Here is a 24844-nt window from a genome sequence, read left to right on the forward strand (position 1 = left end):
GGTCCAGATTCTTCTCAAGCCCAGACCTCCTTTACTTTTCAGTCTGCATACCTGATCCCAAGCCACAAGAGACATTATTTTCTTATCCTCAACCCCTGACCATAGGAATTTTCTTTGAATTTTCTCAATTGCATTAGCATACATAACTCGAATTCTGAAAAGGCTTAGGGAATAGATCGATATACTTTGAAGAGAAGCCTTTAGAAGTTGAAGCTTTCAAGCCTGACTTAAAAGGGCTCCTTTCCAACCAGCTAGTTTTTTATGAAATTTATCCACAAGTGAGCTCCAAAAAGGATCAAGAGGTGCAATGCCCATGGGGAGGCCAAGATAGGTCGTAGGAAGATCAGCAATCCTACATTCCAGAATTTTGTTGATTCTCTGTTGTCTTCTCTCTGGAGTATTGATGAAAAAAACTTTTCTTTTGACCCAATTAATGAGCTGACTAGAAGCTGAGGCAAACTTACAAAGAGTATTCTTTAGGGTTCTAGCTTCAGAGATACTTGATTCCCCCATGATAATAGTATCATCCACAAACTATTGATGGGAGCAAATAAGGTTAGCAGAAGAAGGTTGGAGTCCCTTGAAAGAGTCTTGCATAACCATATTTTCCATGGACCTACCAAAACATTCTACCATAATGATGAAGAGGATAGGGGAAATGGGATCCCCTTGCCTTAGTCCTCTAGAAGCTTGGAAGAAGGGGGAAGGGGAACCATTAACAAGAACAACAAAAGAGGCTAAGGTAATAAGTTGGCTGAAGAGGTCAACACATTTGGTGGAAAAACCATAAGCCATAAGAGCCTTCACAAGAAAAGGCTAGTCAACCTGGTCATAGGCCTTGGAGAGATCAAGCTTAAGGATGAGACCCTGCTTCTTATCCCTAACAAGAAAATGAATATTCTCATGGACAGTTATAATGAAGTCGAGAATTTGTCTTCCAGGGACAAAACCATTTTGCTGATGATTAATCAAAGAAGGAAGGACAGTTAGAATTCTAGTGGTAAGAACCTTGGAAATAATCTTATAAAAAGAGTTGCATAAATTGATTGGTCTAAACTTGTCCATAGAGTCTGCACCTTGGGTTTTGGGAATGAAAGTAATGAAAGTGCCATTGATTTCTTTCAAAAGTATTCTAGCCCCAAAAAATTCCTTGACCCCATTGGAAACATTTTATAAAACATATGTTACTTGGTTCAAGGGCGACATTATTTTATAAGACTAGGCATTGTATGGAAATAAGAATCAAGTGATGGTCATGATGATCAATTACTTTAAATGGTTCCCTTTGTGGGTAGTAGTCATAAAAGAATTGTTTCTAGAGAAAAGGGTCCTTAGACAAGCTTTCACACCCACATAATATTTTACACCAAATCTATCTTAGAAAATATAAGTACATATATTATACTTCGATCACATGTGGAAGAGGTGTATGTAGGTAGTCTACTGAATGAAGGATGTTCCTAGTATGACGATGTTTAGGGATAGTGATTACAGAGTGTCCAATAAAGTTAATGAAACTATATTAATAAAAAAAATCAATCATTCAATTAAGGGGAGGAAAAGTAAATTCTCTAAGATAAATTATAAAATAATATATATTCTTGATAAACTCGAAAGAATCTAATGAATGGATTGCTTGATTCCCAGGTGCTTCGCGCCAAATTTTGAGGTGGGTTTCAAGACTTTATTTTATATTATATGCTCTTAAATAATATGACCTTGGTGCACTCTACCACTCTCAATAGGGGACAATAAGTCTTTATAGAGTGAATCATGACCTAGATGGTCTTGATGAGTCTAAATCTTTGACAAGATCATATGTGTATTCTTTATGGATAGATGCTTACCCCATTTGGTTAGATGCATATCTCAAATGCATATATGAACTCTTGCCCCATGTGGAAAAATTCCTATCTCATATGGTTGTATACTTGTCTCAAAGTGGACAAATTCCTACCTTATATGAAAATAAGCACGTAAGTATACAAATGAATGAACAATAAATAACTTGAAAAATTATTTTTAAAAATAGATGTATTTTTGGGTATAATAGTTTGGTTTATTAAAAATATTTCCAACACACATAATAAATATTGACCCAAATGATTTTCAATGTTCTCTATGTTGAGAGTTGTGCCTTGATACCAAATGTCATGCCCAAAAATAACTTAACAAAAAAAATTGATTTTTTATTACACATCATTTAAGTATTTGCACCCTTCACTATACATAATTTGTAAAATAATTTCATGAGCAACTTGTCATGGTTCAGTATGTACACCTACGTGTTGCCACTCCTTATGACTTAGCGTAAAATAAAAGAATGTGGAAGTGACCAAGTGATCGGTTTGTCAATAATTAACTAGGATGGTGTATGCATATGTTTGAATGCGGTCAGACTCTAGGGACTAAGAACTAATATAGACCATCCTAAGGAGAATTTGAATAACAATAAATATATTTAATTAAAAATATTTACTTACTAAGGCTATGATTAAATCGATCGCTTACTAAGTATCATGACACCTAAGAGAGATGGAGCACAACTACGATTATATCAAGGCTTAATATAGCCTTGTTAGTCTTTGTCTTTCATTTAATCTTCATTTTCTTTTGAAATTATTTACCATTTAGAGTTACATCTATTGCATTTCTCATTGGTAGGAGCATGAGGTTGTGGCATAAAGAAATGGATATGGGAACCTCATAGATACATGAGCTCTCTTCAATACTAATCTCACTCACATCTTCTAGAGCTACACAATGATTCTAGTCACAAATCTTGTCACTAATCATATAAAAGGAGAAGAAGTTGCTAAATTGTAAAATTTCAAGGGGACTAGATCAAAGTCTTCCCTACCATATTGATTAATATTGATTCCTCCATTATGCTCATTCAAAAAACACTTAAAATTTTCCAAAAGTTTTGCTCATTCCCCAATCCATTCTCCATTTCCATTCATACATGTTGACACACATTTTTATTCTTCTTGAGAATGGTCTTCAAGAAACACTCAATATTTTCCAAAGTTTGGCTCATTCCTCAATCCATTCCCCATCTCGATTTACACATGGTCACACACATTTTTCTTCTTCTTGAGAATGATCTTCAAGAAACACTAGTATGATTAAGCTAGATTCCTCCATTGTGCTTGAGTTGTTGAGAATGGTCTTCAAGAAACACTCAATCTTTTCCAAAAAGTTTGTCTCATTCCCCAGTCCATTCTCCATCTCCATTTACATATGCTCTCACACACTTTTCTTTTTCTTGAGAATGGTCTTCAATAAACACTCAAATCTTTTACAAAGTTTGGCTCATTTCTCGATCCATTTTTTGTCTCCAATTACACATGCTCACACACATTTCATTTTGTCATGTATGTTTTAACTCATATTCTTGTACATTATCTATTTATTACACCTACCTTTGCATTCATTCACATGCTTTTATCCCCTACTTTATCCATATATGCATAATTAGATTCATTCATCTTGATTATATATTTATTATGCCCATGTATGAATTTATTCCTAAACATTCCACCTTCATTTAATTTAAGGCTCTTGCCACTTTTCCCTAAATGCTATGTACTAACCGAACACATTTGATCGACATGATGACTCCACTTTCCACATTGTTGTCCTATATGTTACATGATTATCATTTAATAGTTGTGACTACCCCTTGAACTAATGTGATTGTCACTTGTAGACCACTACATCTTATTCAACTTCATTTTCATTCACTTGGTCCTACTCATCATGCTTTTTCTCATGTGATTCTTAACTACCCTTAGAGTATTGTCCCTTGATGCCATTATCCTAGAAATGCAGATGCAACATTAATTCTTTTAAACTTGGAATTGTATTTTCTTTGTTTATGATAGCCATTATGGTTGTTAGCTACCTTATTCCATGATTGTACTTTATCATACCTTGTCATTGTCCTATCCATGATTACACCTAATTTTCATTGTCATTTTCTCTCCACTATGTTGACTTCATTGCCTTATTGATAATGAGTTCACAAACTCAATACTCTCCTTTTATCACTTCTTTCTTTTCAATATTATCCTACAAAGGTATTGTATGGCTTGTCACTGTGATTCTAACATTCTCACCTTTAGATCCACTAACCTCCTTTTGTCTTAACTACTTGACCTTTCATCCTCATGATTCCAAAATGTTTGAATCACTTTATAACCCATCTCAGTTACCCAGACAGTTCTAGGTCTAACTGTCTCCATCCATACTTCATCTCTCTTAATAACAAAGAATATATGTTTGTCATATATATCAACAATATTCTGAGGGATTCTTTCCATTTTCTTCATTTTAGCTTGAAAGTCCTTGAAGTATTCTTTTACCCACTTGTCACCATCTAAGCCCATGCCAATAATTGCCTCCTTAATCTATTTTCCAACAGAAATATCATAGGCAAAGTCTTTGTGGCCTATACCGGGAATCTTATTCAAGAAATATAGCATTAAACATACAATCAAATTCCCAAATTTGAAAGTTCCCTTCTTATCACCTTTGATCTTATCCAAATTTTCTAATAGTTCATCTTTCAACCACTCACAAATGTCAATTTGAGCATTGTTCATTATCATCTCATAATCACTATGAATGCATAAACTAGAAACAAAATTCAGCCTATTAGTATGTGAAACCTTATATCCAATAACCATACTTGCATATTTGACATTGTTATCAGTTATATCCCTGACCCTGAGTGATCTATTATCTAATGTAGCGCCGGTTGAGTTCATAACCTCTTTGTTTGGAATTTTCTTTTTCTTCTCAGGCCTAGTGTCGGTAGAAGGTAAACCAGTAACAACCCTAATTGATTCCTTAGTGATTTTGGAAACTAAGTCTAGCCATAAAAATTCACCGTGAATTCTGCTAAGAACATAATGGACAATCTCATCTAAAAATTCAGGCACGTGAAGGATGTCAACGAACCCTAAATCTTCCACAATCTTGTGTTCCAGTTTGACTACACCTTGTTTGTCTTTTAAGTGAAAACTTTGGATGCCTTGAAAATATTTGTTGCTTCGCTTCTTGAATGTCAGTGCTCAAATTTTGCGCTCTTTGAATACTTGAATGCTTGGTAAGTCAAAATGAGAGATTTTAATGCCTTATAACCAAAAAGTTAACTTAACAACCACATTAAATGCTTCGTCGATTAAGTGAAAACTCAACATATGTGCCGGTAAAGAAGAATTATGACTTCTTACCACCATCTAAGGGTAAAATGCATGATATTCAATTAGTTGCCTTACCCCTAAGGATTATTCCTTAGTTAGATGAAGAATCTCCTGTCGATGCAGGAATGCTCTGTTCTACCGATGCAGAACCAGATTCATCATTTCTCTGATCTCTCTTCTTGAACCATTATTTAGAGAATTCTTGCTTGATTTCATTCACTTTTTCCTTGCCTTTGTCATTAGATCCTCTGTTGTTTGTTGGTACATTATTGCTTTTGCAAAATCTTGCAATATGCCCAATCTTGTTACATGCATAACAGGTTACATTGTTTCTTTGAATAGCTTTTCCATAACCTTGCCCAGTTTGAGTTCTGCATTGATTAGATAGATGTCCAAATCTACCACAAGCATAGCATTTTACATTCATTCTACAATTGTTTGGGTTATGACCATGTTTGTTGCATTTGGAACATTGACCGGTGGATAAGTTTGTATTATGATTATTCCTAAATCTGCATTGATTTTCTCTATGACCAAATTTGTTTCAATTAAAATATTTGCCATTGAATTGATAAGCATTGGGTTGCCTTACCATTTTGTTGTGATCATGATTGTTTGCAGTTCCAAAACTTTCTCCATGTTCAAATCCAAGTCCAACTGTTTCTCCATCAGGTTTTTGACTTTTCAGCATATCATCAAGCTTTTCTGAGCTCTTTTTGAATTTGTCCTTGTATTCATTTGCAGCGACTAGCTCACCTTCCAAAGTGCTAAATTGTCTCATAAGTTCCTCTTTGTCATGTTTCATCTGAATCAACTCTGTTTTAAGCATATCATTTTCATAACTAAGCCTTAGAGATTCATATGATCTTTCATTAAGTTGTCTAACCAAATCTTCCACATTCTTCTTTCTATCTTCAATATCCTTACATAGTCTCATGGTTAAATATTGCATCTCATTCTTCATATTATTGTTCTCTTGTCTCAGTTTCTCTACAATATCTTTGAGAGTTTATTTTTCATCATCATCTTGTTTTTGCAGTTGCACATGTAATTATTTTATATGTGCTATGACCAGGTTTTCTTGAAGTGCTTTGATGAATTCCTGAGCAGATCTGAGTTCTTCTTCCAGTTTGATATTCTTTAATTTTTCTGCATCAAAATCTTCAAGAGCTACTTCCAACTGTTGTCTCAAACTTTCCATCGGTAGCGGTTTTAGAATCCTCCTCAAGTTGTTAGGCTTCTGCAAATAGAGGACTAGGCTCTGATACCAGTTGTTAGATACTTGGTTAATCCCAAAGACAATGAGAGGGGGGGTTAATCAGTGTCTGACCGGTAGATGAAAGATTTAAACTTATTTGCAATATTGTAATTGAAATTAATATACCAGTAAGCAAATAATAATGCAGTAAAGAGAAACAAAAGAATCAGCATCAATGCACACCATAACACAAATATTTTGGCAAGGAAACCCGGTGAGGGAAAAACCTCGGTGGGATTTGTGACCCACAATATTTACTCACTGGCCAATATGAATAAATACTACTTAGTACAATAGGGATCTGCACATGCAGGAAGGCCAACTACCTAGAACTCACTTCTCAACAACAAGAATGGAGTCCCACTGACTACACAATAGGATGGTTAAATCCAATAACAATGTACTACTTCAAAATAGCATCTGCAATGTTGGATTCAGTACCGGTTTAAGCTCTGTCTGATACCTCAGAAAAAAACCTTGCCGATAAATGATTCTACTTACACTAAATAGTCTTCGCTCTTCTCTGCTTCTTATTTGCTCTCAAGATAAACACATCAAAGTGCATATACAATTATTCAGTATCATATCCCTATCTTATCACATATATCACCTACATACACACATTTCATTACCTACTTCTACTAACCAAATGACCTACAAGATCTCATACATATATGAGTCTTTACAATACATCATGGCGGCCATACAATTACAATTTACATTACATAAACAATATTATTGCCAAGTCGGCTTTGGATGCCGGTATGATATGTTGCTAGTGTAAACTGGATGCCGGTGTGAATAAACCTTGTTGTATCTGTCGGTGCCGATAGGTGAAGTCTGTTGCTGGTTGAACCTGTGATACCTTGCTGAACCTTGTTGCCACTTTGTTGCCATCAATGACAACATCTACCATTCTCATCTGAGTGTATAATGCCAACAATGCCCATGTATGAATTTATTCCTAAATATTCCACCTTCATTTAATTTAAGGCTCTTGCCACTTTTCCCTATATGGTATGTACTAACCGAACACATTTGATTGACATGATGACTCCACTTTCCACATTGTTTTCCTATATGTTACATGATTATCATTTAATAGTTGTGACTACCCCTTGAACTAATGTGATTGTCACTTGTAGACCACTACATCTTATTCAACTTCATTTTCATTCACTTGGTCCTACTCATCATGCTTTTTCTCATGTGATTCTTAACTACCCTTAGAGTATTGTCCCTTGATGCCATTATCCTAGAAATGCAGATGCAACATTAATTCTTTTAAACTTGGAATTGTCTTTTCTTTGTTTATGATAGCCATTATGACTGTTAGCTACCTTATTCCATGATTGTACCTTGTCGTACCTTGTCATTGTCCTTTCCATGATTAAACATAATTTTCATTATCATGTTCTCTCCACTGTGTTGACTTCATTGCCTTATTGATAATGAGTTCACAAACTCAATACTCTCCTTTTATCACTGCTTTCTTTTCAATATTATCCTACAAAGGTATTGTATGGCTTGTCACTGTGATTCTCACATTCTCATCTTTAGATCCACTGACCTCCTTTTGTCTTAACTAGTTGACCTTTCATCCTCATCATATTTTTCTTTCCCCCATTTTTGCATTTATTGAAGTTCCATAGATGACTGCTTCTACCACAATCCTTGTAGTTCTTAACACCTTGTCTTAACATTTGCATGGACATCAAGCTCTTTGTTAACAATCAACATGCTTAAAATATATTGAAGTGAACAAATTATTTTCTATTCCTTCATAATTACTATGTTGAATTTGCAATAGTAATGAAACTAGTCTTTGGTGCCTGCACACGATAATGAGTAATTTGTTTAACTCAATACAAACTTGTACATTGTCTCTCACTCTTCTTCACAACTATCTTTATTTCTATTTCTTTGACTCGCATCCTTATTCATTGTCAAAGTGACCATGACTTTAAAATTTAGATCTACCCTTAAATGACTTTGCTCATGTGGTTACATGAACCATGACTTACTTTATGTCCAAAATCTCCTCTCTTTTTAGCTCTTCACAAGGATAATCTTTTATGGCATCTATTCACTCTTTCATCTTACCTCTTTTTCATTGCCTTGTGCATGATTTCTTCAAGATTGCCATTATGGATTTCACTTGTCATTTCCTTGTGTGGTACATATTCACAATTTTTTTACACAAAACAGTCATGAATTCTTTCAAAAATAATGTCATACTATAACATCTAAACTACTTTCAAGTAAATATTTGTGCCTATTTTATGCATAGCTCTTCGCACAAAATAGTTATAAAGTCCTTTTATTCCCTTATCATTTTGAATGTTTGATATTGCTCTAATGACTATCCTAAGACTGTCACACTTGCTATTTAGGACACATTGTTGAAACTTTTTCTTTAACTTATTATTCCATTGTCTTTTTCACATGACTATTCTTTCTTGATCTAATAAGAACTAACTATTATAACTATCACTTGAACCTATATTGTTCTATTCTTTGAAAAATATTCTCGTTGACCTCTTGAAGATACAGTGAAATATCATCACTAATGTGAAAAACTTCTACCTACTATCATGTTTCAATGTTATACTCATTGTCTTTTGATGGAAATATTACCCACTTTTATACCAAAGTTGTTGCTCTTTTACTTGTTGTCTTGGCTTTGAGTGATATAACATAGAAGATATGTACAACCCATTTTGATAGCAACATTCAGGGTAGCAAAATACAATTTTGTTTCTAGGGTAAAAAGATTGGATGGGCCACCAACATGGCTACTTATGGCCTCATACCCTACTTTAAGGAGCTTATGTAAATTTTTCAATTATAATATAATCGTGGGTGGTCCCATTAAAACTACACTTATCGATTAAAAAATATATTTTTAAAAACCAACATATATCTTTCAAGTTGTACTAAAAAACTCAAAAATTGTAATACATTTTAATCTAAAATGACATCTATCTAAACATCAAAATGTACATTTTACAATATTTATTAATCAATTGAAAATAAAATAAAAATATCATATTCTTTTTTAAAAAATTAATTAATAAATATGATCAAAATACATTATGGTGTCTAATACGCCAACTTACAACTTATTATCAAGTAGTGAAGGACCGAAACCTGCACTATCACTGAATACTTGACACCAAAGAGTTCCTTGAATATAGTCCCTCTTATTTACAGCTGCAATATGAACAAGTGGAATTGGAGCTTCTGCTTCCAATATTTGTAACACCTATTTCATGTTAGGCCTGCACTTTGGTTGAGGATGAGAATACAAAATTCTCAACTTAAGCACTCTCTCCATCTCTCCACCATTATATTCTCCCCCAAGCTTTGCATCCACCGCGTCCATTATCCTCTCTTCCACACATAGCTCCAGCAAAAGGAGAGAGTGTCAAGGATTAAAATAATCAAATTTGTCTGGCTATCAGGAATTAAAATATCTTCTTGTATCTGATTTGAACTCCCGACATGTCTACATAAATTATAATGAAGTTCAAAGTGTGTGACAATTGATTAAAGTAAGGAAATAGAAAATGATTAACAATGCAATATGTGGTGTGACTTTTGATATTATATGGTCTTTAGGATATCATCGAATTTCTTACATTTTTTTAGGGTTAAAGATGTTGATAAATTTAAAGACAATATAGTTGTTGTTTTATTATAAAAATAGATTAAAAATTTATTAAGAATCATTTTTATTGTGTAAAACTTTCAATATAAAATTTAAATAATTTAATGAAATAATTATTCCATAATCTTTAGTTATAAATTTAAATAATTTTTCTCCCCAATTCTAAAACTCCATCACCAACTTTGTCATGACTAAGGTTGCCCAATTGATGTACCATACATTTTCCTCCATGATCCCTAATGTCTTCTTAGTTTATACTACCCAAGAGAGTCTTCAATTGGAAAAATTCCTAAAAGGAAACTCTCATCTTCTTTAAAAATTTAGGACATTTTTATGCTAGAACATATCATTGACTACATAAGTATCAAATCTTATGATGCATCCAAGATTTAACATCTCACATAAACTTGCAACAAGATATCCAATGATAATTATATACAAACCTTTCCCGAACAAATTCTCTCCTGCATGAACCCTGTGCAAATAGTTGTCACTTGAAATAGACACCTCCTTTTTCTTTGTTGCTTCTGACAATTTTGAGCTTCAAGAGACTCATACATACATTGAGAACAAAAATTCCAATGGTATCCTAGGATCCAAAGGTTAGGATGCCAAAAAAAATTGACCTTTGTAGAAGCTTTTTTGAATAACTCTTTCAATGAAAGGTCATTGGAAATAAAGGTTTCATTAAGCACGCATAATCGAATATACCCAATACTTGTGTGAGTTGGAAATTTAGACCTTGGATACCTTTTAGAAATTATATTTTACTATCATCCTACCCATTGGACTTTATTTTAGTACATGTACTAGTTTATTTTTAAGTGTACATTTGAAACCATAAAAATAAAAGAAACATGTTATACTTCCTCATTACTTCAACTTCAAGACAATCCGTTAAATATTTTAAGTCTCATCACCCTCTACAAGATGTTTCGGTTTCTATTTCTAGGTATTCCAAAATTTTAAAACTTTAAAGCTTTGACAATGGATTACCTAATAAATAACGTAATCCCATTTTAGTAAAGCAATCAATAATTACCAGTCGCTTTACAACAGCTGGAATAGCTCAGTTGGTTAGAGCGTGTGGCTGTTAACCACAAGGTCGGAGGTTCAAGCCCTCCTTCTAGCGTAAAAGATTATAATTTATCTCGCAGTACTCTTTTCTGTAAAGAGAGAGAATAAATATCTACAAAGCAGAAAAACCGTTGGCCTCCATAGCATAGTGGTAGTGCGTTCGCTTCGTAAGCGAAAGGTCGCGAGTTCGATCCTCGCTGGGGGCTTAATATTCCGTATACACTTCTCTGCGTCATTTGAAAGGTTAAATTCAACTCGTTAATGGTTGGAACATTTTCGCTAAAATCAACTCATTATCATTAATGGTTGACCATTTTTGCTATTTTCGATCCTCGCTGGTGGCTCACCTCCCTTTATCATCGTCGGAGATGAGACAATCATATCAAAGATTCAATTTATTTTTAAGTTCGTTTGTGCCATGGCGAATTCACCATCACCTATTTGATAAAAGAAATTTATTTCCCAACAGCAGGATCTGTGGCGCAATGGTAGCGCGTCTGACTCCAGATCAGAAGGTTGCGTGTTCGATTCACGTCAGGTTCAATTTTGATTTCCATAGATTTTGAAAATTTATATTTTATTATTTTGATAAAAAAACGAAACGAAAATGAATGAAAATTATTTGGATAACAAAACGAAAGGAAATATCAACGAAAATCTGACTTCGAGATGCGGGGTATCGATCCCCGTACCTCTCGCATGCTAAGCGAGCGCTCTACCATCTGAGCTACATCCCCAATTGACAATGTTTGCTTTTTAACAAGTGTATCATTGCTGCAAACAAAACACAGAAACGAACAGAAGCCACATGCTACATAACTCGTCAACACTTGGAACGTGCGACGAGCCACAAGCACTTACGTCCACAAAATTGACTGAAATTCTAAAATACAATTATTTTCAATAAATTATACCTCTCTAACTCAAAAAACTCCTTTCTTCAACTGCACCCATCTAATGTCTCTTTTTATACCCAAATATGGGCACTATTTAGAATAATGTTTTAGATTAGGGTTTCTCATGTGTATAATTTTGAATGAACTTTTTAAGGATACATTCATCTTTTGATGATCTTGAAATCATTTTAATTGTATTGCTGTAAATGAATCCTACTTCAAATAGATAGCTTGGATCATATATGGATCAAGGGTAGCCATGGATACAATCATTGTATTAATGACATCTTAGGAGTAGGCTATAGGCTATAACATGCAATTAAAAAAAGATCTCTTATTTCACTTTCTTTTGAATGATTGATTTTGTTGGACTTCTTCGTTCCGTGTTTGTAACCACATGTAAATCTATATAGAAAAAATAAGTTTCACAGGAAATAACATTGAGAATGATGTCGCAAGAAAGCAAGTGTCAACTGTTGAAAGTGATATGATATAGAAGATTACAAATTTAAGACCCACATGGAAGAAACTATATAAAAGTTCAAGGGATGGTCAACAAGATAGCAGTTTTTATAGAAGAGGTAGCGGAGAAAGGATTTAAAGAAACGTTTTAGCTTCAGAGAAAATTATATAGGCTTGAATTTTTGAAAATCTATATAAATATGATGATTTTAAATTCATTTTTATCATGGTAAAAAATAAAATTAGAGCACATTCAAAGCAAGAAAGGAGCGGATATGTCTCAAAGATGACAATTTCGCCCACCTAGATATCATAGCCTGAATTTCGTCAAATGTAATAATTATTGATACTTAAGCATGATTAGGGATATTAGAGAAATAATCATAATATTGACTATTGACTTTTTATGAAAATTATTGAATATGATTATGGATTTCTTAATTGATAGATGTTTGGTTAAATGCAAGTTTAGTTTATGATTATCAATTTGTGGACTCATGGTACTCATGTAATTCTCGGTAATTGGTGAGTGTGCAACAAGTGTGGAGATGAGAATAGGGCCTAGGAAAGGGTCACCTAGCCGTCCAAAAGCGAATGGTGTGATGGAATTTCACAAACGCATGTAGTTTAATGTGAATGCATGTTTGATTTCAATTGAAGACTAACCAAAGTTTGTTTTGCGAATTTTCTTCTTTGCCTAGTTAGATGGAAAGGTTTAGTTGTTTGATTAAAATCGATGCTTTGATTGTGAAATATATTTGCTAAATTGGATTATAGCTAGGAATATTTAATTTCCTTCACCAAAATTGAATTAAAGAAATAAAATGATATCCTATTAGAATAGTTAGCCTTGATTAATTGTTTTTATATAAATTCATTAAAAATAAGCTTTGTTTTAGAAAATGACACATTATATAGAATAATTTAAATATAATAACAAGGAAAGATCTCTTGTTTTAAATGTATAGGCCTGCAAACTTTCAATACTGGACAATGATTATGCCTGCAAAATTTCAAAACTCATATACGGTTGTAAAGAACATGGCCAATTGCATCTGTTTGAAAGTTTTGAAAGCTTTCTTAACCAATCCATTTTCTCCTGATCCTCCAAATCTGCATTCAGTGACAAAACTCGGTGATTGCACTCTAGACTACAACAATAATTTAGCAGAGTCATCCAACATAGAGAGTGCCTTTGATAAAAAGATTTTTATTTTAAACATTTTCGTTGATTAATTCTTAGACCCTCAATTGTGATATTTAAGACAAAACACATTTGGTTCAATGAGAAAGTTTATGTGGTAGAAGTCTAGATGACGTTGGATTCAAATCTTTCACAATATAAAAAAAATTGTGAAATTTACTGTTAAAGTTTCTAGTTCTAGTTTAGAAGGCCACATGGATTTTATTTTAGCTTCATTGTAATGATTAATGACTACTAATCATTCTTAAAAGTTTTTACTCTAATAATTGGTCAATTCATTCTTAATGAAATTCATAGGGAAATCTTCTTATAATGAAATATCATCCTGTTTTATTTATTGAATTAATGTGTTTTCTTAAATATTGACTGAACAATCAATAGGATCAATTAGAATAAAAAGGGCCACAAAGAAACAAAATTCCTACCAAAGAATGTAGGGATTGTGTTTGTACTAGGATTTGGTAAAGATGGCAACAAAATTGTCTTCTCAGAGGCAAGTCTGTCAACTAGACAAATTGAATTTGCTAGTGTACCTTGAGCATATACAAAAGGAGTGTTGGAAAAGGGTATGGGTAGGCAACTAAACATTAGGAGTACAAGAATAGCATCTAATCTGAAAAAAAAATTAGAAATATTGTTTTTTGACTTTTTGTTTTATGATAGATTGTCAAGTTTCTATAAATAGGCATTGAAGCTTAAAACATCAAATAGAATTGAAATAAAATTCAAACGACATTTCTAGGTATCCATTCAACACACACACAAAAAAAAAAAAAAGTGAAGATGGCGAGATTGAAGTTCTTGAGAATGCCCATTCAACAATCTGATGAAAATGAAATGCTCGGTTTCACTTTTTATAAGTGTAGACTTGGCACATTTATTCATGTTATAGAGAAAATGAGAACACGGATTACCTTTGACAAGTTGGATGATGGGCTGAAAAATTGTTTTGGTTGCTAAGAGTTTTATCATTCACAAGCAATGGGTATGTTGCCTTTGGGAGATGTTGTAGGCCCATTTTCTTGTGGTTCTACCCTTTGTGGTGATGTGTCTTATGATCATTTTGAATTATTCTAATCAAAGAGCTTCTAACACAAGCACATGGCCATCACCTTTGCTTCTCCCGCCCCGATAATCGAAGCTAGGAATATAGCAGAGATGTTTGTATTCACTCTATATCTATGAGAAGTCGTGATGAAATCCTCCCCTGAGATTTTTTTGACTGCATGAATGATGAGGGGGTTGGAATAATTCAAAACTCCTAAAAGGTGCCTATCTGAAATTTGCCCAAGAAAAGACATTTGTTGTTTGGTAGAAATTAATCGGATAAGAGACTCCATAGATGCAAAGATTAAAAAAAAGCTACAAGGCAAATGGTGGGCAAATCATGGGAAAATGAAGGAATTGAAACATGAATTGAAATGGAATGCATCATTCAAGGTGTGGAGTCCTTCCTTGCATGACCCTTGTGATCATTTGAGGGGTTAGAAGTCTAATCTTGTTTGGGCTTGTCCTTAGGTGTTTGGGTAGGCCTCTGCATCAATTGGTATCACAACATAGGAGTGTTCTTTGGATAGAAGGAGAGGACAAGATGCCAAAAGATGAGGGATCCCAAGATGTACCTTCAAGAATGACCAATGCTGAGTTAAATGTCCTGGTGAAGAAGTAGATGGAAGAGAGCAGAGAAGTCAGGGCTGAGAATCAGGCCTTAAGAAATGAGATGGACTGGTTGAAGGACAGAGTGGAGAGGGGAGAGAGAGACTCTGGAGAAGAAGGGGATGAAGAGGAGATCCCTAGGCAGGAAGAACTAGAGGTTCCTGCAAACCAAAGACCCCTAATGAGTGTCCTCAAGTCCATGGAAAGAAGAACAATGGACATGAAGATGGATCTGCTAGTGTTTGCAGGCAAGATGGAACCTGATACAGTGATAGAGTGGATAGACTCCTTGGACAATTTATTTGAAAGTGAAGACATACCGGAGCACCAGAGGGTGAAGATGGCCCAATCCAAAATGAAAGGGGTTGCACTAACTTGGTGGACTTTCATCTAAGATGAGAGGGTGAAAGAGGGAAAGAGAAGAGTGGCTACATGGAAGAAGATGATGGATTTGGTAAAAGAAGCCTATGTCCCAATGGATTACAATGTCCAATTGCATAAGAGAAGACAAAACTTGAAGCAGAAGGAGATGGATGTGAGTTCCTATACAGAGGAGTTCATGAAGTTGTGTGTGAGGACCAAGGTGAAAGAGACTGAAGATGAGAAGGTGGCAAGATACCTCGATGGGTTGAGATTTTCAATCCAAGAAGATTTGAATCTCCACACCCTAGAGATAGTCCAAAAGTGCTTTCAATTGGCACTCAAGGTGGAGGAGAAGTTCAAGAGAAGGAAGGAACAAAATGGCAGAGGTAAAGGGAGACAACAAAGAGGGGGAAGAGGCCCTTTCAGAGGTAGGGGAAATGGTTTTGGATATCAAGCTGAGTCTAGACAAGAAGGTAATAGAGGAGAGAGCAGTTACAACCAAAGAGGGGGATACAATCCAAGAGGGAACTTTAGGGGTAGAAGACCACCCTCTAGAGGAAGATCCCAAGGCAGAGGACCTCCTAGGTGCTATAACTACAACCAAGAAGGGCACATGGCCAATAGGTGTCCGGAGAAGGCTTCTATCTCCATGGGAGAAAGGATAAAAAATTTGGTGCAGGAATCTGATTGTCAAAGTGTGGCAAGTGCAAACACTTATCAAAGTGTTAATGCTACTAATAGCTATGGCTATCCTGAAAGAGGAGAGGCTTTGATGATGAGGAGAGCAATAACCACCATGAAGGTACCTGACAAGGAGCCTACACAAAGGAAATCTCTTTTCAAAACCACTTGCAAGGCAGGAGGAAAGGTATGCAAGGTCTTGATAGACTCCGGATCCACTGAAAATTTTGTATCACTTGAAATGGTAGAATAGCTTAAACTTAGGAAGCTACCTCATCCTTACCCCTACAAGGTCTCATGGCTCACCCAAGGTCAGCAAGTCATGGTAGAAGAGCGGGCTTGGGTGGAGTTTCGGATTGGATCATACAAGGATAGATTGCTATTTGATATAGCCAAGATGGATGCATGCCATCTCTTATTTGGGAGACCATGGCAGTATGACTTGAAAGCTCACCATGACAGGGTGAGAAATAGCTATTCAATCACCAAGGATGGTAAGGTGATAGAACTCTTACCTCTGATAGAAGAAGAGATGGAATCAAAAGGGAAAGATGCCAAAGTGTTGATGGTAGAAGGAAAACAGTTCATGAAGGAGATTGAAAAGAAAGGTACAGTTTGCTATGCCCTCATGCCTAGTCCCAAGGTGACGAGGAAAGAGTAGCTTGCAGAAGAGAAAGAAGGAGGCCAAAAGCACATGGACCCTGCAGTCAGATAGTTGCTTGATAAGCATCAAGGTATCATCTCAGATGGAATGCCAATATCCCTACCACCAGTGAGAGACATCAGTCATTGCATAGATTTGATCCCTGGATCTACTCTCCCAAACAAAGCAACCTACAAACTCACTCCAGACTAGAATGCAGAAATGACAAGGTAGATTGAAGAGTTGCTTCAATCATGCCTAATTGGCAAGAGCTTAAGCCCATGTGCAGTACCTTTTGTTCTTGCACCCAAGAAAGAAGGCACTTGGAGGCTTTGCATAGACTCAAGGGCCATCAACAAGATAACTATAAGGTATAGATTCCCAATCCCTAGGATAGAGGATTTGCTTGATTGCTTGGGGAGTGCTAAGTATTTCACCAAAATGGATCTAAAAACTGGTTACCATCAGATTAGAATAAGGCCAAGGGATGAATGGAAAACAACTTTTAAAACCAATGAAGGGTTATATGAGTGGAAAGTCGTGCCATTTGGGTTGTCCAATGCCTCTAGTACCTTTATGAGGTTGATGAATGAGGTCTTGGTGGAATTTATAGGCAAATTTGTCATAGTATACCTAGATGATATCTTGATCTTCAGTCACACAAGGGAAGAGCACCTCAAACACATAGATACAGTTCTCAAGAGGTTACATGAAGAGCAATTAATGATCAATTTGGATAAGTGTTTGTTCATGCAGGAGGAGATCATCTACTTGGGCTTTGTAATCTCACAAGGTGATTTGAAAATGGACCAAGAGAAGGTAAGTGCTATACTATCTTGGCCAACACCTAAGACTATGAATGATGTTCGGAGCTTCCATAGTTTAGCAGCTTTTTATAGGAAGTTCATAAGAGGATTTAGTCATGTTTGTGCACCCATGCTTGACACCATAAAGGGAGGACAAAAGTGCAGGTTCAATTGGACCAAAGAGGTAGATGATTCATTTGAGACATTGAGGAAGGTTGCAGAACAACCAGTCTTTGCCCTACCAGATTTCAACAAGATATTTCAGGTGGAATGTGATGCAAGCCACATGGCTATTGGAGTAGTGCTTTGTCAGGAAGGAAGACCTATTACCTTTTTTAGTGAAAAGTTAAATGACGCCAAGAAGAGATACTCATCTTATGACTTGGAGATGTATACTTTGGTTGAGTCCTTGAAGAAGTGGAGGCACTATTTATTGCCTAAGGAGTTCATAGTTTTTACTGATAATTAGGCACTTAGTTTCATAAATAGCCAAGAGAAGCTAAACCATCGGCACATGAAGTGGGTAGAGACCCTACAAGCCTTCACCTTCACCCTCAAACACAAGAAGGGGGTCAAGAACAAAGTTGCAGATGCTTTGAGCAAGAGTGTCTTAACTATCAACCAAATCAAGATGGAGAATGTTGGTATTGATTCCTTCAAGAGTATGTATGATGTTGATGAAGATTTTGGAGAGATCTACAAGGTATGTGAAACCTTTGGTGAGAGGTATCATTTTGAGTTTTTTGAATTTTTGATACAAGATGGATTGTTATTTAAAGGAGGACAGTTGTGTATTCCTAAGTGTTCCATGAGGTTAAATATCATTAGGGAGAAGCATTGTGGAGCTATGGCATGTCATTTTGGCCTTGACAAGACTCTAGACCTTTTGAAGAGACATTATTACTAGCCTAAGTTGCAAGAAGATGTAAGGAAGTTTGTGGAAACATGTGTAATATGTTAGAAAGCCAAGGGGAAGTCCACTAATGCAGGTTTGTATCAGCCCTTACCCATTCCTTCTAGGCCATGGGAGAGCATAAGTATGGACTTTGTGTTGGGTCTGCCTAGGACAAGGAGGGGATTTGACAATGTCTTTCTAGTGGTGGACATGTTTTGTAAAATGGCTCATTTCTTGCCATGTAAGACTTCTTGTGATGCCTCATATGTTGTAGACCTATTCTTCAAAGAAATAGTCTAGATACATGGATTGCCTCTAAACATTGTTTCCAACAGAGATGTGAAGTTCACTTTTGGAGGACTCTTTGGAAGAAGTTGGGAACTAACCTAGCTTTCTCATCATCCTACCATCCTCAAACAAATGGGCAAACTGAAGTTGTCAATAGGTCATTGGGAAACCTATTAAGGTGTTTGACAAGGAAACATGGAGAAAAATGGGACAATATATTGTCACAGTCAGAGTTCTCATACAATGATACTATCAATAGGAGCACAAGGAAGTCTCCTTTCCAAATTGGGTATGGCATCCACCCAAGGGGAGTATTGGAGTTAAGGGATTTTCCCAAGGAAGAGCCCATTAGTGCAGATGGTGAAGCTTTTGCATCAGCCATCAAGGAGGCGCATGACCAAGTAAAGTCTCATCTCCAACAGTCTGCAGTGAAGTACAAGGCTTATGCTAATAAGAAAAAGAGGGATGTGCAGTTTAATGTTGGGGATTTGGTATGGGTACATTTGAAGAAGGAGAGACTCCCAAAGGGTAAGCACACCAAACTCATACAGAGGAAGATTGGACCATGTCAGATATTAAAGAAATGTGGACAAAATGCCTATGAAATCCAACTTCCTCCCGATCTTGGATTATCACCCATGTTTAATGTGTGTGATCTTACACTTTTCAAAGGTAGTGACAATGAAGTGGAGGAGCCAATGCAGGTTGCAGCAAACAATGACATTCCAAGGCATGAATCACCTAAGTTGAGAAAAGTGTTAGACACTAGAGTCACAAAGAAGACAAGGAACAAGGAGTGCATTGAGTACTTGGTGGCTTGGCAAGACAAACCAGACTCTGAGGCAATTTGGATGATAGATGAACAAATTTCCAACCACGGTGCATACTTACAAACTCTGATCTCAAGTGGGCTTGAGATCTCTTCTTCCAAGGAGTATGGTGTAGGGGCATCTCATCAACATTCTGATCATGGCTCTAAGGATGAAGACTAGGATCATTGTAGTGTCTTGTGTTTATGCAAGTTTGTTTCATGTATTCAATAAACCCCACCATGTAAGCCCATGTCACCAATTAGGCAATTTGATAAGCCAATTGGGACAATGAGGTTAATAGGGGTAGTAGATGGTTTAGTTTTGTGTTTGATAGGTTTTTGACATGTTTTAGGAGTGTTTGGTTGATCCAAGTGTGTGGACCCCAACATTAGCAAGTGTGACAACATTTTGTGCAAAATTGCAAAATTGCAACTTTTGGAAAATGCAACTTTTGAGTGCAAAAGTGCAACTTTTTTGAAATGCGGTTGGGGAAGCCTTTCAATGGCTCCAACCTCCTCCAAATTTAGTTGGCAACTTTTGGAGAGTTTTATAAACCTTGTGGAAATGATTCCCAAGGTTTCTGATGTTGTGTTATGAAGTTGTGAAGCAATTGAACAAAAAAATACTGAAGTTTTCCCATAATTTATGTCTTTGCATTGATTGTACGTGGTTGTATGGATTGGATTGAAGCACACCATTAATGGATTAGATAAAGGGGTGAAGTGGATTTTTTTTGGTGGTATTTTGAGGTTCTAATTATTTATGAGTGGAGAGAACCCTCCATTTTTCTAACTGTAACCCACAAAGTGAGGGTTTGGAGAGGGTTTTGGATAAAAATGGTCTTATCTTGCATTCTAGTCCACTAGAAGACTCTTCCTTTGGTGGGATGCAGGATAGGCCTCTGTAATTTAGGTTTTTCATGGGTTTTTTTAAGGGGAAACTTGTTTGTGTGGAAAAAAAAGAAAAATTAGGTAGGTATCTCTATGTGACTACCTAGGACAAGATTTAGGATAGTCATCATAAAACATCATAACGGTGGATTCCAGGTGTGTAACCCTGGAATTGGATTTTAATCACCATCCCCCCATATTCTCATAGAATTATTTTTCTTTTTGGAGTTCATTGATTGGTAGTTTCTTTGTAAAATAGGCCTAATTGCCCCTATTAGGTCTCTTGGTCTTTAAAGGGTTTAGACCTTGAAATTGCAGATCTAAGAAAACTATTTTTGGGATAAGTAAAAATCCCAAAAGGGTGTCTAAAATGGTGATTTTTTGGTATGGGTGTGTGGAACATTTTGGAGTCAAGATCACTTTTTTCGCCAAAAAGGGCTACTAGCCTAGGGGGTAGGTTTCTAAAGAAGGTATAAGGAATTGGAGTCTAATCCTAAAGCCAATACTAGGACCAGTCTCTAATAGCCATAAATGAATGAATTCCAAAGCCCTTAGGAGAAGTATGTCATGGGATGGTGTATGGTAGGTATCGAGGCATTTACTCATCTTGAGTAGACCCAAGCCTAGTGAATTTGTGAGTAGATTCATTCAAGGTATGGAGTCCTTCCTTGAAGGACCCTTGTGATCATTTGAGGGGTCAGAAGTATAACCTTGTTTGGGCTTGTCCTTAGGTGTGTGGGTAGGCCTTTGCATCATTCCTGTTTGAGGTTTCCCACGTATAAAATTCAGTGTGTTATGGTGTTCATTCATGTGGCTCGTTTATTTACTTCATGTTATATGTTTCTTCATTTACTGGTTTATATGTATATATTGTAATAAGGTAAAATATTATATTTCTAGTAGAACATTGATTCACCCCCTCCCCTCTTAGTCTTCTTGGATTCCTTGTATTCCAACAATTGGTATCAGAGCCTGGTGCCTCAAAGGAATTTTAATAGCTTGAGGAAGATCTTGAAACCAAAATCATTGAATATGGCTATGGAGAAGAAACTTGAGATGGCACTTGAGGATTATGATGCTGAAAGGTTGAAGAACTTAAAGCTGCAAGATGAATTGAATTCTACTAATTCATTCATTCTTGTTTTGCAAGAAAGGTTATCATCAGCTCAAGCTAGGAGGAAGGAACTTTTGCAAAACTAGGATGATGAAGAGAAAAATGCACTTAAGGAACAATGTAAAAAACTGAGTCAAGCAAACATGCTCATGAAGAATGAAATGCAAGACCTGACTATGAGGATGTCAAAAGATATTGAGGATAGAAAGAAGAAGGAAGAAAATCTTGTTGTATCTCTGAAGAACAAGTTTGAAGAATGTGGTAGATTGGCTCATGAGAATGATATGTTGAGAACTAATTTGGTACAATCCCGAAATAATGAACAAGAGATGGAGAGACAAATAATAACTCTGAGAAATGATCTGACTATTGCAAGTGGGTATTAAGAAAAAATTAGGATTAGTGTTGCACAACTGGATGATTTATTGAAAAGACAAATGCAAAGTGAAGATTCTAGAGGACTTGGATTTGAACAAGGTGAAAGCTCCGATACTGCAAATAAAGATTAGACAACTGGTATGTAGAACTCATCAGACCAGAGGAAACCAGTAAGGCAATCTAATGCTTACAAGTTCAATGGTAGATGCTTTGTTTGTAATAAATTTGGGCATATGGCTAAACAATGTGTAAATAGAGAAAATCAAAACTACAATTCAGTTCCCAGTCAATGCACAAATTACAAGAAATATGGTCATAAGTCAGAAGATTGCAAAATGAATGTTAAGTGTCATGCATGTGGAAAGTTTGGACATTTGGCTAACCAATGCAAATAAAAGAATGGCACTAGATATGGCAAAGCAATTCAAAAGAACAATGTTACATGTTATGCATGCAAAAAAATAGGTCATATTGGTAAGTACTGCATAAGCAAGGCTAAACTAGTTAGCAATGACAAAGCAAATGAGAAAGGAAAGAAGAAGGTATATAAATTACAACAAGATCACACCAAGAGATGGGTTAGAAATTTTGAAGAACCAAGTGGAGATGCAACTACATCGTTAACTGCACCAATAAATCCATCGGTAGAATAGAGCATTCCTGCACCAATAGGAAATTCAACCGGTAACTGAGGCATACGCCTTAGGGGTTGGCAAATTCACTGCAAATATTTCATATTCCCCAGAAGAGATCTGGAGAGTGGTATTGATAGTTGATGGAGGTTTCTCTGGCATAAAACTGTGAAACTAACATCCGGTAGGGTGCACCACTAAGCATTTATGATAGTGAAGAATTAGGGTTTACTCGCTGATAAAAAGGGAAAATCAGCTCATTTTCAATCACCCAACACTTGAGAAAACCAGAGCAAAGAAAAGGAAAATCACAGGCGATCAAAAGCGAGCAAGGGCATTCTAAAGATTTCTAGCAGTTATCTGAGAAGTAATCAAGATCTTTCAACCAACAATCATTATCCAGGTATTCCTATAAAATGGAATTCGGATCATCATCTGCTCTTACTTTCATTGCGAATCCCACTGTTGTTGAGGTTAAGGATAGGCTTAGACCTATTTTCAAGGAAGTTTCTCAAATTGTAATGAAGGAAGACTCTACTGGTGCATTCTTGAGGGTTCTCGATGGTGTAGTTTATGTGGAAGATGTCAGGCCTTATATTCACTGCACATTGGAGGATTTAGGCACCGAGGAAATGAAAAGATGTATAGAATTTGCAAATAGAACAATATTTAGCAACTAACCCCGACAAATAAGCTTAATGATGAGTAGAGTCAATGAAATAATAAATGAGACCAGAGATGGTTGGGATAAATTCTTCCAAAAGAATCCCGATTTCCTTACTTCTCAAGAAGAAATTACTAAGGAAACAACTCCCACCATTTTGGACAAATCTAAAGGAAAAGGAATTTTGGGAAGTTCAGATCAAATTTTGAGTGAACTGGTAGATAAACCTAAAATTGATGAGAGTGTACAAGCTAAACATATAGAGAAAACATGTGCATAGTCTGAGCAAGGTAAAATAGATCATGTAAAGGATACAGATAATATTGTAGATAATGATCCACTGACAGTAACAGATACTGCACCAAGTAGCGAAGCCACCTGTGCAAAAGAGGTTGAGATAAGGGATACATTGGGAGAGGATAAGGGGAAGAAAGAAAAGGAAAAGGAGACTGATAAAACACCCAATACTAAACTAACAGTTGATTCCTCATCAAAAATTTTGGCAATTGACACTTCTCAAGTTGAGAAGAAATCAATCACAGAGATGAGTCCCACGAAGCTAATGATGATGGTTGCTCAAAAGCTAATGAAGGAGGGATCTGCAGACAAAGGAATAATAGATCAGTCAATAACAATTTTGCATAGATTGATTCCTGAATGTAAGATAGAAAATGAATCAAGCCCTTCTGACAAGCTTAAGGCATTGACAAAGCACATCTTTAAAAACTTTCAATCATTACAACAGATTTTTGGCCGGCAAGCACTTGAAAGATTTACTTTGGCTAAGAAAGCCACTTTTGACCATATTATTGAGATAGAAAAGAGGAAGATTGGAGAGAAACTTATACTTATTGAAAATTATTTGAAACAAGGTACTAACATCTACATGGTCTGTTGTAATATAGAAACTCTTACAACAAATGTAGATAAGAGGATAAAGGAGTTACAAGAAAAGATTGCTAATATTGCAAATTCTTTTGATGGACTAACTTCACTTACAACATCTATTGATGGACAAATTTTGACTTTGGAGAACCGATTTTTTTCTTTTGAAAAGGAAAAAGACAAGATTATTCAAAGAGCGAGAAGTCTCAAAGGTTTGGTGAGTCCAAGATTGGATTCACTTGGTGTACATAAGAGGGAATGCATGGATATGCTTGGGAAGCCCACACCGACAGAAGTCACTGAGAAAGGAACACTTGCACATTTACTAAGTGGACTTGTATCCATATCTGAAACATTCAA

At 35.8% G+C, this 24844-nt stretch overlaps 3 non-coding genes across 3 annotated transcripts; all 3 read left to right on the top strand.

Moving 5' to 3' along the window:
• The first annotated feature begins 11196 nt into the window (after window positions 1–11196).
• On the top strand, window positions 11197–11270 carry TRNAN-GUU (transfer RNA asparagine (anticodon GUU)). Its single transcript has one exon. It is a non-coding gene; the product is annotated as a tRNA-Asn (tRNA).
• Window positions 11271–11349: 79 nt separating this feature from the next.
• TRNAT-CGU (transfer RNA threonine (anticodon CGU)) lies at window positions 11350–11421 on the top strand. The gene has a single exon. It is a non-coding gene; the product is annotated as a tRNA-Thr (tRNA).
• Window positions 11422–11686: 265 nt separating this feature from the next.
• Window positions 11687–11758, top strand: TRNAW-CCA (transfer RNA tryptophan (anticodon CCA)). The gene has a single exon. It is a non-coding gene; the product is annotated as a tRNA-Trp (tRNA).
• The last annotated feature ends 13086 nt before the right edge of the window (window positions 11759–24844 follow it).

This window comes from Cryptomeria japonica, chromosome 6 (genome assembly GCF_030272615.1).
Source record: "Cryptomeria japonica chromosome 6, Sugi_1.0, whole genome shotgun sequence".
Classification (NCBI taxonomy): Eukaryota; Viridiplantae; Streptophyta; class Pinopsida; order Cupressales; family Cupressaceae; genus Cryptomeria; species Cryptomeria japonica.